General features: G+C 53.2%; 1 protein-coding gene and 1 pseudogene across 18 annotated transcripts in view; one reads left to right on the top strand and one right to left on the bottom strand.

Moving 5' to 3' along the window:
- CAMTA1 (calmodulin binding transcription activator 1) overlaps positions 1 to 14,358 on the top strand; it is a 975,861-nt gene that overhangs the window by 269,748 nt on the left and 691,755 nt on the right. The window lies entirely within an intron of this gene.
- On the bottom strand, positions 552 to 9,211 carry LOC140709432 (uncharacterized; annotated as a pseudogene).

Genomic DNA, 14,358 nt, shown 5'->3' with positions numbered 1-14,358 from the left:
CAGTGTTCCTCTGGGAGTGTCCTGAGCATGCCCACCACCTGTCCCTGAGCCTTCCCTTGCCACAGTCTTGCCTTCCTTTCACTCTCTTCTCAGCTGGTCTTGAGTCAGAAGTGAGCAGCCTCCTTTGTCACTCGGGAGCTGCAGCGTGCAGCATGGCTGTCGGCTTGCACGGCACTCAAGTGTAGGAGCCTGCAGGTGTGTGCAGACACAGGCGTTTGAATGGTCTGTGTGTTCCTCAGAAGGGATGACCACTTGAAGCAGAGCTTTGTGACGAGGCCTTCCCCAAGTGCATCTGAGATCGTTCACAGGACTTTTGAGACTCTAAGATGAGCCGTCAACCTGTGTTGCAAATCTCCTCCAGCTTTAGGAATTAGTTTAAAATTAAAGTTACAGACAGGCCAAATCTCCCTAGACTCAGGCCGACTTAGGAAAGTACAATGCGTGGCTTCATTTTAACAAGTAGCTCCCTGATACGGTACATGAGGAAAATGCTGCTGAACGTCAGCTAATTAACTTGAGGACCCAGCATCAGCCGTTCTCTGGACTGCGAGCTCAGCTTGTTTCAAGTCTGGGGGTTCATGTACGAGCCACAGCCTGGTTCTGAGGTCTCAGCCTAAACTGAAGATCTGGCGGGGACCAGTATGGACAAAGCACAGAGGAAACTGCCCAGTCAGAAAAGTGGTGAGCCAGAAGCCAAGATGCTCCTTAGGAGTACCTGGGGAGGGAGCAGCGTCAAGGCCAGGGGGTGCAGGGCCTGCCAGCTCACCTGTCTCCCACCTTCACGTACATCCTTGATTCTGGGAAAGTGTGATCGATCCTGCTACACATATTGTTGCATTCCATCTTCATTTTGTGTCTCTTGGTTGTTGTTGTTGTTGTTGTTGTTTTTTTTTTGAGATGGAGTCTCACTCTGTTGCCCAGGCTGCAGTATAGTGGCACAGTCTCTACTAACTGCAACCTCCGCCTCCCGGGTTCAAGTGATTCTTCTGACTCAGCCTCCTGAGTAGCTGGGATTACAGTGCCCACCACCATGCCCAGCTAATTTTTGTATTTTCACTAGAGACAGGGTTTCATCATGGTGGCGAGGCTGGTCTCTAACTCTTGACCTCAGCTGGATCGCCCGCCTCGGCCTCCCAAAGTGCTGGGATCCCAAAGTGTGAGAGAGTACATGCTCGGTTCTCTTGGTTTTAAAGAAACAGCAGCTAATAAGTTCAGATGCTTTTCCAAGTATTTATTTATCCATGACTTAGTGTATGTCAGTCGCTGTCCTGGACACTAGGATGTGGTGGTTAAAGCAGTCCAGTCTCTGCCTTCAAGGAGCTGATGTTCTGGTGGGAGGAGGGAGTTGGGGGATCCTCAGTAATGAGTAAATGTCACGAGCCCAAAGGGAAAGTGAAGGAAGAAATGGGGTTCAGCGGGGGAAGGGAATCCCGGGGACATCTGGGGAAAGACGTTCCCATGAGGGGACCGCAAGTGGGGTGTCCCTGGGGCAGGTCGTACTGGGAGTGTTTGAAGGTCAGCCAGGAGACTGCGAGTCAAGAGCTGGTGGAGGGAGGACGTGGAAGGAGGTGAGGCCATGGAAGTGACTGGCAGGGCCATGGAGGACTCAGGCAGCTGTTCCTGGCCTGCACCCTGGTCCTCCATGGTGGTAGAGGGCTGGGGGTGGGACCAGAGCCTCCTTGTCTCACCTTCCTGGGAAGATGGGGCAGGAAGAGAGTTTGTAGATAATAAGCTGCCTGCACCCTGAGATACTCCAGAGATGGCACCTGTCTGCTCCGGGGCCAAGGCAGAGAAACCTGAAGATGAGTCCCTGGAGTGCTGGGCCCACACTCTGGCTGCTTATTGCCACTCTGGGTCCCGACCGGGTGTGGGTTCAGATGAAGACTCTCAAACAGGCCTTGACTGCACCAAATACATTGCAGGGGTGTGATGTCTAGGGCTGAAGTCGTGGGGTGGACTTCAGACTTCTGCAAACATCACCTGGCAGTGCCCAGTTGAGACATCTGTCTTGGCAATGCCAGGCTATTTGAACATGTCATTGTAGGTTTATCACCAAGGTGGAAGAGTTCATTGTCTATTTCTTAGGTGAGGAACTCCAATTTGTGGAGGCAATGGTGGGGGTAGGGTGGGTGGAGGAGAGAGTGTGATGGGGAGGGAAAGGAGCCACAGGGGCCTTGGCCTCCACGAGTTTCTAGTCCTGGTCAGCATGAGGCAGGTGGAGAAGAGGGGACTCTGTGAAGGAGAAGTGGGAACATCACACTGGGGAATTTAGAGGAGCTGTGCACAGGAGCACTGGCCATTTGTCTTGAGGCCCCACTGCGGTGAGCAGTGCCAGAAGCTCGGCCCTCTGTACTGCGTGTTCCCAGGCACAGGGAGAATGACTGTGTGGCCTCTTTCTGCAGTGTAATTTGAGTTTGCATGTGGAGCAATGCCCCGGCCCCCAAGTCAGCCCCTTTATGTTTTGGTAGTGATTGGCGAGGAGCTGGGGCAAGGTGCCCATGTACCTCTGGTGATCTGGAGACACGGTGAACAATGTCGACATTGAATGTGTTACCAGGAGCGCTTAGCGGAAGGTCGATACAGCACCTCGGGTCTGAACGTTCTCTCCCAGTGCTTATGAGCTGAAAATCTCAGAATTCAGGCAGGCAGTTTCTGAGTTCATTCAGAACGCAGTGAGCTGGTCGGGAGATGGCCACGTGCAGAAGCAGACGGTGGCTGACGCAGGCTCCTCCCGTGACACAGTGACCGTTCAGCCCTGGGAGAAGGCAGTAGGGAGATTACCTACTGCTACTGCCGGCTCCTTCCCAGGCAGACACTTCCAGACCCACTCTTCACTACATCCTGGAGCTGCATGGGGTGGGCAGGTGGGGCTGCACGGACTGAGGCCTCTGGTTCCTCTTGGCCCTTTGGCCTCCTGCTACCCGGCGCTGTGAATGGGGTCTTCCAGTGGGTCCTGACTGCCAGGTCTTGAGCTGCTTCAGGTGCCCCCAGCCTGGGTGTCCAAGGTGGTTGCTGATATGCTTGGGGGCTCAGTTGCTGTTAGTGCTTCGACAGCCTGTTCCCTCTGAGGAAACATCCCTGTTTGCCAGGACAGACTCAGGACCAACCTGAGACAGAGCTGCTCCCTCTGGGCTATATTCAGTCAAATAGGTGGTCCCGCTAAGCCCAAGATGGTGCTCTGTGGTGTCCCAGTCAACCCCTGCGCCTGGGCTCCAGTTCCTGTAGGGCTCCGTACACCCCCACTCCTGACCCTCCCACCCCAGCTCCTGGAACATTCCCTTGGGAACTTGCTGCCCCCTTTCCACAGCCTCCTGCTTCTTCCACTCAGGGGCTCAGGCTCTGCCATGGGGACACTGCTGCCTTTCAGCCCTTTCAAGTGGTGGCTGTGTTCTCCTCTAGCCCTGGGTGTTACTGGGCCTGGGCATGGGGTGGGGGGTGGGTATCCTTGGTCTCCATGGCCCCCTTTGTCCTTGAGTCTGCAGCCTCTGCTGCTTCACGCCCCACTGCTGCTTGTGGGGCCACCCTTGGGCCCCGGGGCCATTCTTTGTTCCCTGATAGTCGCTGGCGGGCTCCTGTCCAGCCTTCTCCTGTGTTGTGTTTTCGTGTCGTTCTCTCCGATGACACCTTGGTTTCTCAGTTCCTGAGCCTTCTCCCCTCCAAAGACCTCCTTGTTCAGCGACTCATCCCTTGGCCCTGGGTCTGTTCTCCGTGGCTTCCTGCTTTACCATCTCAGGTTCCAGAAGCCCATTCAGACTACCTGGCCTTCTCTGCTGACTCCTCCCAGTGTCTCCAGTCCAGCCATGCCTCAACACCAGAATCCAGGGACCCTCGGTGTCTTTGTGCCACCCCAGCCCTTCCTGGTCTCACACCCTCCCCACTCAGTTCCGATTCCACAGGTCCCCCCTCACTCACCGTGCCTTCTGCATCAGGCCCCTTTCCTCTCTCTCACATGACCAGGTGCGTAGTTCGTCCAGCTCTACTCATACCTGGTTCTCCTCTTGGGCTGTGCCCGCTCCTGCCCAGCAGCCTGACAGGCCCTCAGTTCCCAGCACCAGCCTCAAGTGCCCCCTCGGTGCCATGTGATCCTCCTCCGTGCTGTCTTCCAACCCTCCTCCATGCTGTCAATCCATCCCTGTCTGGCTCTCTGGTCTCTTGGGCTGGGCCGGCCCCTTCCCTCCCTCCCCTCCCTGCACTCCTCGCAGCTGCTGACCTGCTTTCCATCTCCCAGAGTAGAGGAGACAGGGGCGGTTAGAACAGCACTTCTACTGCCCTGGCTGTCCCCTGCCAGCCTTGCCCAGCCACTCTGCTGTGGGAATGGGAAAGAGCAGACACAGCCACGCAGGGGAGGAGGGAGCTCGTGGGGGCAGCTGGAGGGATGGGCCCTCATGCTCCTTGCCAAGGGCAGCTCTTCACTCATGAACTTGACCCTGTCCCTGTGGCCAGTTCCAAGTGTTTGTCGCTGCAGCGTCCCTTCCCTCTCCTGCGGTGGCAGCTTCTTTTCCTTCTTTCCTGGTTCTGGTTTCTTTTCCTTCATTCCTTTTCTGGTTTCCCATCAGCGTCTGTGTATGCTCTCATCGCGACTCACTTCCCTCCAGTTCTGACTCTGTTTCTAGTTTTTCCTTCACAGCAGAGCTTCATCGAAGATGGGTTTTATGCCTGCCATCTCCCGTTCTGCTGTCTTCTCGCAGTGAGGCGTGATGCAGGAGTGCGGCAGCCCCCTCTCTGGTCTCCCGTGTCACTCCTGCTTCTACACCCTTGCTCTAGAACTTTCTCCACATGGCCACCCAAGAGGCCTTGTTAGAATGAGCATCAGATCATGGCACATCTTTGCTCAAGGGCCCCCTTATCACTCAAGATAGATGCCAAAGTCCTTGCTGTGACAGGATCGGCACCCCCACCCCCAGGGCCCCTCTGAGCCCATCCCCTTCCCCTCCCTCCCTCACTCCACTCTGGGGACACAGGCGTCTTGGCCACTTCTTGAAGCAGGGCCTTTGCCCTTGCTGGTCTTGCCTGCAATGCCCTTCCCCGGGTATCTGCCTGGCTCCCTCTCACTCCTATAGAAAGGAATTTTTAGGTTTTACTGTGTCCCCAGCACCCACAGCAGGGCCTGGCACCTGGTGGTTGCTCGGCATGTATTTGTGAATGAATGAGTGAATGAATGCTGGGTGGAATCTGGAGTCTTCCTGCTGAGAGACAGCCCTTAAAGCAGCATCCCTGGTGCTGTCTCCTCCTCTGTTAGCCTTAGCCGTCCTCGCCTGCCCTTTCCCGTTTTGGGGACCGCCTGCTCCTGCTGCCTCTGCTGCACATTTGTCCTGGGCTGGGGGGTCCTGTGGTTACCTCTTTCATCACTTATCACAGACCATCGTCCTCACTGCCAGCCTGGCCTCTGACTTAATTGCTACTGGAACTTGGGTTGCACAAACAGGGGTCTCCTGGGCCTGCCCACTTGATTTCCTGCTGGGAGACTAGCAGGGGCTGTTCTCACCCTAAGTTTAGCTGGGATGTGGGGAGTGGGGGCTTCCCTGCTGGCCCATGGACAACTTTCTTTGGGGACAGCTCATGTCCTCCCCCACAAGGAAGGAAGGAGAAGAGAGGCCAGGCCACCTCTGCAGGTCTGTGTTTCTATGACGAGAAGCAGCCTCCTGGGTCTTTCTGAGCTTGAGAAGCACTGATGGGTGAATTCAGGCTTCATTCCTGCTGGTGCACAGCATGCACATCTTCACCTTTTTGTAATTCTTTATTTTTCCTTTTCATTTTTGCCTGGCTCAGTGGAAGCAGCTAATGGGGGCTCAGCAGCAAGTTCTCTCCTCTTACAGATGGGCTGAGCCTGACCTGCAGTTGCTTGAAGAACTGGACAAGTCCTGGTGTGGTTGTGTGTGCTGGGGGTGAGGAGATGGTACAGGAGAGTTTTCAGAAGAGATGCCTCCTGGCAGAGAGCGACTGAGGGGAACAGGCAATAGCGTGACCTTGGAGTCCGGCTCTGCCACACTTGAGTTACAGGGCCACCACTTCCAGCTCTGTGACCTGGGACAACAGCCTCTCTGGACCTCAGTGTTCTCATCTGCAGGGTGGGATGGTATATAAGTCCATTCTCACACTGCTCTAAAGAAATGCCCAAGACTGGTAATTTATAAATAAAAGAGGTTTAATTGGCTCACAGTTTGGCAGGCTAGACAGGAAGCATAGTGCCGGCATCTGCTCAGCTTCTGGGGAAGCCTCAGGAAACTTACAATCATAGTGGAAGATGAAGGGGAAGTAGGCTTGTCTTGCGTGGCTGGGGCAAGAGCAAGAGAGAGAGTGGGGAGGTGCCACACACTTTAAACAACCAGATCTTGCGAAAATCAGTCACTGTCACAAGAGCAGCACCGAGGGGATGCCACTAACCCTTTCATGAGAAACATGCCCCCATGATCCAGTCACCTCCTACCAGACCCCATCTCTAACACTAGGGATAACAATTTGACATGAGATTTGAGTGGAGCCACAGATCCAAAACATGTCAGATGGTAATAGCACCTAGCTTGTTCAGTTGTTATGAGATTAATGAGAATGTGTGACCAGCATATAGTATTAACTGGTAACTCTTACTAAACTAAGGAAAGCCCCAGAATTAAGAGGTAGAGCCTTCCCTTTATAGCAGTGTTGAGCATCTGTGCACAGTACCTCCAAGCCCTGGGTTGGTTTGGCTCTACCTCTCAGTGGCTCCAGCCTGACTTAGCATCCCTGAGTCCCCACTTCTTCCTGCAATGAAAGCGGGGGCTGTCCTGAGGAACAGATGAAAGAACACACAGAAAAGACTCCCTGAACTCTAACACAATACATGTGTTAGACTGTTGTTACCTATTCTCATTTATTTCATCAGCAAACGTTCACTGTGGCCTGGATAGAGACCTGGCTTCGAGGTGGGCCACCTGAGTGTCCTGTGACACCTTCGCCTGGGTGGCTTAGGCCTTATCAGGAGGCTGCAGCAGCATCACAGTGGGAGGCCCTCTGTCTCCCACCAGTAGGCCCAGTCTGTTTGCTCACTCTTTTCTATCCCGGGGTTTACCTGCCCAGGCACACTGGGGGGCCCAGGCCACATTCTCCCCTCCCTGCCAAGAGTCTTGCTGAGGTACTGCAGGGCTCAGCAACTTTTGGTCAGAGGTGCCCCTCTGCGGAGCCCTCTGAGTTACAACAAGTCCCCTGCCCCTTCCTCTGCACAAGGAGGGCTGGTTAGAGGTGCCCCTCTGCGGAGCCCTCTGAGTTACAACAAGTCCCCTGCCCCTTCCTCTGCACAAGGAGGGCTGTGTCTTCCTCTCACCTGAAGATTCTGTGTCTTTTGCAGTTCTCTGCACGACTCATGTGGGGCCTGGGATTCTCACTACACTCGGTATGGGTGGGAGATGAACTTACAATCAGAAGGACACAGAGCTGGTCCCGGGGGCCAGAGGCTAGGAGTGACAGCTTAGGTGATGTGGGTTACACAGCTTTAGGCTCATTCCTCACCTGGAGTCAGCCAAGAAAATCGTGTTTCACACACACGCACGGTTTTATGGCCTCTTTTGATGTTTCCTTGGTGGTTTTGAATATTTAAATTTATATTTTCAATAATTTATTTTTAACCACTCAAGTTACTGAACCTGCCATGAGAAGACACGGCCCCCCGGTGGGAAAGGGGCTCATGGGCCGACCCAGCAGGCTGAGGCCTTGGAGGATCACCTGAGAGGCGTTTTGGAGTCATTTCGTCTCCGGCTCTTTTTATTTTAAAAAATAAAAAATGTACTTTGTTAAAGCAGTGACATAAGACAAATGGTACAGAATGCCAGCTGTGAGGACTCACTGATGGATGAATTTAACCCATGTTTACGGAGTGTCATGTCTTCGGTGCTGGGAAAAACAGGGTGACTTAGTCTCCCTCCTCAAGGGAGGAGCTCAGAGTCCGGGGAGGGGGAGGCAGACCCCCGAGGGACTCCCAGAGCCCACCCTTGAAAAGGAGACATGAGTTGGTGCGGGGGCGGGGTAGGTGCCAGGAGCCTTGGGAGATGGGGCCTGCACTGCTGGGAAAGTCCCGAAGCTCGTGATCTTTCAAAGGAGTTTCGGCAGGTGACCAGACACAGATAGATGGTGTCCTTCCCTTCCAAAGCTACAGGGACCATGAGAGCTATCCTCTCATCTCTGGGTGGTTCCACTGGGACACCCCTCAGAAGACTCTTGGTTATGAACCCCAGAGTCAGCATCCTAGCGCTCATGGTTCTCTGGTTCTGTGAAAGTCTCCCTTTGACCTTGACCTCCTCTCCCCCTGGCTGCATGGCATAGTGCTGGGCACTTCCTGCCTGCATGGCTTACGGCCGGGCACTTTTCTCAGGTGGGGAGGAAAGAGAGAGAGACCAAGCCCCTGGCCCTCTGCTCTTCTCTACCAGGCTTGAGATGGGGATCTGGGCTCTGTTCTGTGTGTTTGCAATCCAAGGTCCTTTTGGGAATTCACCTGTTTGGAAGACGAATCCAATCTCCAGTTTCGCCTTTGGGTTTCTCAGCTTGGAGACACATGTGCGCGGCAAGCTCCTGTCCCGGTTCCCTTGGGTCCTGCAGCAGCCCTGGGATGGATCTTTCGAAGCACCTGCATTGCAGCCAGAACAGGGTTTTTAAAAAGCCAGCTTTACAGGTATTTAAGCAGGGACTAGAGTAGATTTTACGGCCCCTCTGTGTGGCAGGCAGCAGGCTTGGCTGATTCTCAGGGCAGCGGCGCGGCCCTTGCTGCAGTTCAGGTCACGGTCTGTTCTGGCTGCATTCCGTTCTTCCCAGAGAAAAGACCAAATGTCAGGGGCCTCCTAGGTGCCTGGGAAGATGTCCAGCTGCCTAATGGACTAGTCTGACCCCGAGAGGCTGAGACCCTGTCATGGGGCTGGAGGCATCCAGGTCAAGTGGTCCACAGAGCTGGCATTTCGTTTACACTTACGTGAGGCCCTTCTTTGAGCCGCTTAGACAGTTAGTCCTGACAACATCTGGGTTGAAATACAGATGAAGTTTTAGCATAGCAAGTCCCCTGGCCCAGGTATAGTCACGGTTTGCTGTTGATCCAGTTATGAGACCTCCACTTTGGCCATACAGCCTTGCCTTCTGAGCTGGGATGGTTCACCAACTTTTGGAGCCAGAGCTGGTAAGGAGACTTCCTATCTGAGGATGTCCCCTTCTCTGGACCCCCAGATCCTGACACCAAGCCAGGCCAGGCCATTTTGGTGCTGCAGAATGTGTGGTGGGGAGTAAGGGCAAATTTCTGTTCCAGAGGCAGGGAGGGGACACAGAGCACAATCCCGGCTGATTCTCTGGGGTAGTGTCCAGGCAGGATGGAGACCGGCCCCTTCCTCTCCTTCCCCTCACACCAGATGGCTGTGGCCCTGCAAGATATCAGGGCTGTGGGCTGCTCAGGACCCTTTCCCCAGCACCCCTGCATCACGACGCATCTAGAATGTCCAGGACACGACTCTCCTATGGACTCCGATGTCCAGGCCCATCCCCCTGGGACTGATGGAATTCCTTGCCTTGCAGATTTGTTTTACACTCAGGATGTATTCCTTGGCCAGGGATGGCTTAGGTTTTCTCATTTCTGTCTCTCTTTAAGAGAAAAAGTGGAAAAAGACATGCAAGCACTTTGTTCATGGACCACTTTCCTGCCTGTGGAGTCGTCACCTGGCATCCTTGTTTCTGGGCTGGTAGAAACCAGATGCAACTCATTGCTCTGAGTTGGTACGACTGCTTGAAGGGCCAGGGCAGGTGCTGATGTAGTTTCTTTGTGCAGAGTGATGCCCAGTAGGTGTCCATGGAATGAACGAATAAGCAAAGAATGAGCAAGTGATGTTTAATGAGTAGGGAGGAGGGGGTGCCTCTGTGGGGTGTTGGAGTTCCAGGCACAGAATCCACTGAAGGCTGGGCTCCCCTTTGTCAGAGGTGACGTCTGGATGGGCAGATTTACTGAAGTTCTAGGGTCTGAACATAGAGACCAGGACTTATTAAAATCTGCTCCTTTCCTTAAACTAGCACATTCTAGATGTTATCCTGGTGCCATGGAAGGATGAAAAGTATTTCTGAGAAATCAGACAACTTCCAATGACTAAAGCTAGTCTAAAGAATGTGTACACACACACACACACACGCGTGCACACACACACACCCTCTCTCTTTCCTGTTGGGTGTTTTCAGGCCATTTCTGTGGCTCTGTAGGCCAAATTCTTGTCTCTCGTGAAAAACCCACAGACCTGAGTTCATGGGCTGGTGAGCTACATGTTTGGCTCATCTGAGGTCCTGGAGGGTGCAACATCTGGGCCGCCACTCGGGTTCCTGGGCTCTCCTTTCCATCCTCACCAGGCTCTCCTTTCCATCCTCACCAGGCTCCTTGGGATCCCCCAGTGCCTTCCTTTCCCACCTTGGGCTGCCACTGCTCCTCTCATTTCCAGATGTTTCTGTCTCTCTGGACAGGTTTGGGAGAAGGACTCCTTTGAAGTTCCTACTTCCTTACTGACCCCAAAGACTCAAGAATGGTTCGTTAAAATAATGTTCGTCAAGGAGGTGGTGGGTGGAAGACGTGTGGGTAACAAATCTGGGGAAGTTAGAGGAGTTTAAGAAACCTTGGCCGGGCATGGTGGCTCACGCCTATGATCCCAGCACTTTGGGAGGCCAAGGTAGGAGGATCACTTGATCCCAGGAGTTTGAGGCCAGCCTGGGCGATATACTGGGACCCCATCTCTACAAAAGACTTCAAAAAATTAGTTGGGCACAACGATATATACCTGTAGGCCCAGCTACTTGGGAGGCTGGGGCAGGAGGATCGCTTGAGCACAGGAGGTCAAGGCTGCAGTGAACTGTGATCATGCCACTGCACTCCAGCTTGGGTGACAGAGCGAGACCCAGTCTCAAAACAAAACAAAAAAATTAACAAAAGCTTATGATATGATCACCGTCCTGGTACCCTTGTTTCTTAAGTCTTGTTCAAAGGATGACCTCTTTTCTTCTTAGGGGAACTTCTTACTATTTATGCCTGAAGCAATCAGGGAATCGGGTGTGTTGAAAATAGAATAGAAATGGTGGTATTTATTGAACTTTTTATTGTGCTGGGCACTTACGCTTAGTGTTTTAAAGATGTAATAGGATCTAAATCTCACAAAACCCTGAGACTCAGATGCCGTTATTACCCTTGTTTCAAAGAGGAGCAACCTAAGGCTCAGGCCACATGGCAGATGTGCTGAGGAACCCAGATTTCAGCCTAAGTCACCAACCCCAGCCTGGGCAGCCACCACAGCTGCCCCTAGACCGGGCCCCAGATCCCTTGGGACTTCTGGTGTAACTTTTATGTGTATAACCTACAGGTCTGTGAGTCTTAAGTGGCTAATATGCATGGTGGGGACCTTAAGACTGGCAAAATCCTTTCCTAGGGGGTGGTATGAGTATGCTGTGGCTGCCATAACAAAATACCACAAACAGGATGTGAACAGCAGAAACCAACTGTCTCACAGCTCTGGAGCCCAGAAGTCCAAGCACAAGACGTCAACAGGGCTGGGCTCTCCCGAGGCCTCTCTCCTTGGCGTGCAGACAGTGTCTTCTTGCCCTGTCCTCACATGGCATTTCCGCCCTGCACACGGCTCCCTGGTGTCTCTCTGTGTCCTCATCTCCTCTTCTTGTAAGGACACCAGTCATATTGGATCAGGGCCCACACTAATAGCCTCATTTTAGTCACCTCTTTAAAGACTGCCGTCTCCAAATCCAGTCACATGCCGAGGTGCTGGGAGTTAGGGCTTCAACATACGCATTTTGCAGGGGACACAGTTCAGTCTGTGACAGTTCAGTCATTTGCTTCACATCAGCGGGTTCCCCTTAGGGTGGTTGCTTTTCTGCCTGTACACGTGTCTTAGACCCCTCGGGAAAAGCACAAGCCCAGAGCTGCCAGTACAGGCGCCCCTGAGGTGCTCACGGCCCTGCGGCCTCCTGTCCCTCGACTTTTTGCTTCACCTGGAGCAGCAGACATTCTTTTCTGATTGCGGAAAGTTTTGAGGCCTCTTGTATAACATAAGACAAGCCTTCTGCATTGAAATTGTTCAAGAATTGGGTTCCAATTTCCCAGGAGCACGGAAAGCGTTGCCAGGAAAGCGGAGTTGCTGACGATTTATGTCGGTTTTTCTGACATAACGAAGATTTCCCTTTGTTTTTTGGAACCGACTGGAGCGCGCTTGCCAAGAGAGCGGCCTCAGGAGGAGCAGATCATTTTCTCTTGTTCTTCCTCCTTCTTTTTTTATTCCCTCTCAATTTATTTTCAGGTCAGAGCTTCATGAGGTCGCTGAAGCTGTGAAATCTGACAGACTCACCATCTGAGCAAACAGACTGTCCAGGAACAGGTTTTATTTGGCTCGCTGAGGAGATGTGACAGTCTGGGAAGATCCTCGGTCTCTGTATTTTGTCTTTGCCCAAAAGAGTTTGGTTCGGTTTGACAAGTGCTAACCGAACTACCCCCTCCACACTAGGGGCGATGCCAGGCACGGAGACCCAGCCCTGCCCAGAGCAGAGCAGAGCCGCTCGCCCTCAAGGGGTGCCCCACGCGACCCCAGAAATATGTGCCCACCGGGCTGCTGGTCACCAGCGCGCACAGTTGCTAATCCATCGGAACACCTCTGTGGCTGCTGGTGAGCAGGTGTCACCCGAGCTTCCGGTGCCCATTCTGCGCTGGCCTGCATCATTCTGAGCAGCGGCGTCTGTGCCAGACCAGTTGTTAAACATTTTGAATGTCACACCTGGTGGAGGGCATGTGGATGAGAGGGGCTCGGTTGAGCACCAAGTGTCGGGGAAGGCCTTTTGGAGGAGGTCAAGACCAGGCCAGATTTTGAGCAGGAGCTCAGCAGACAGGTCAGGGAGGAACAAGCAGATAGTCACTATCAGCGGAGGAAACCAGCTGTGCCAAGGCCCTGAGGCAGGGAGAGCAGGGTGGGTTTGGTGTGGAGGCGGCAGAGGAGGGGGTGGGGTGGCAGGGAGAGGTGGCAGCGCCAGGGTGGAGAGAGGGGCTGGAGTAGGGGGAGTAGCAGCAGAGCAGGGGGTGGTGCTGGCAGAGGAGGGAGCTGGAAAGAAGAGCAGGACTCTCTTGGGGCTGGTATTTGGTGCCAAAGGCCGTGAAGAGTGGGCAGAGGGCTTTAATTTGACAGTGAATGAGGCCCTATTATGTTTTATTTTTTTGAGATCGAATTTGGTTCTTTCGTCCAGGCTGGAGTGAAGTGGCATGATTTTGGCTCACTGCGACCTCCGCCTCCCAGGTTCAAGCGATTCTTCTGCCTCAGCCTCCCAAGTAGCTGGGATTATAGGTGCCCACCACCATGCACAGCTAATTTTTGCATTTTTAGTAGGGACGGGGTTTCGCCATGTTGACCAGGCTGGTCTCGAACTCCTGACCTCAGGCGATCCACCTGCCATGGCCTCCCAAAGTGCTGGGATTACAGATGTGAGTCACCATGCCTGGCAGTCCCATTGTATTTTTAAAGTATATATATTGATTTATATTCCACCTTTGTCTATAATGAGTTTAGGTTCCTGAGACATAGCAGATAATAAAGATTGTGTAATGAGTTATATATTCAGGGTAAATTATAAGGAAACATAGATTACAGTCAGCTAATGTAAAAGTTTTTAGTGTAAAAAGTGAGGAAAAAGAAGATAAGATGAGGCAGGATCAAAACACAGAATGAGTGACAGAGAATGGGCTGCTCAGCTGGGGGATAAGTCTTGAGCGGCCTGTGCCAAGAAGGTTGCATGATGGCTGAGTGCTGGGAGAGGTGTGGAGAAAGGGGCTGAGGGCTTACACAGACAGGCACAGGCTCCAACAAGCAGCCGCGCTAAGGAGGTTTGGGGTGGGGAGCCGTGGGCCCAGGTGTGGGGGCTGCAGAAGACGGAGGGTTGCAGGGCATTCGTTTACTGCGACTGTCGCAGTCATGAAGTCCCATAAATTGGGTGGCTTTACCCAACAGAAATGTACTCTCTCACAGTCCCCAAGGCTCGACCTCCAAGTCCAGGTACCGGCAGAGCCAGGCTCCCTCTGGGGCTCTGGGGGCATCCTTCCTCGCCCCCTCCTAGCACCTGCTATTCACTGCCCTGCAGCTGCTTCACTCCCATCCCTGCTCCATCTCCACGCGGCCTCCCCCAACCTATGCGTCTCTGTTTTCACGTGGCCTTCTTGCGAAGACATTGGATTGGGGCCCTTACTACTCCATTATGACTTCATCTAACTAGATGACATCTGCGAAGCTCCTATTTCCAAATAAGGGCACATGCGTGGGTACAGGGGTTAGGACTTCAACATATCTTTGTGGGGGACATGGATTTATTTTTCTCATTCCTCCAACAAAATAT

This window comes from Chlorocebus sabaeus, chromosome 20 (genome assembly GCF_047675955.1).
Source record: "Chlorocebus sabaeus isolate Y175 chromosome 20, mChlSab1.0.hap1, whole genome shotgun sequence".
Lineage (NCBI taxonomy): Eukaryota > Metazoa > Chordata > Mammalia > Primates > Cercopithecidae > Chlorocebus > Chlorocebus sabaeus.
Note: the sequence above shows the minus strand (reverse complement) of the source record. Positions and strands in the feature narration are given on the sequence as shown.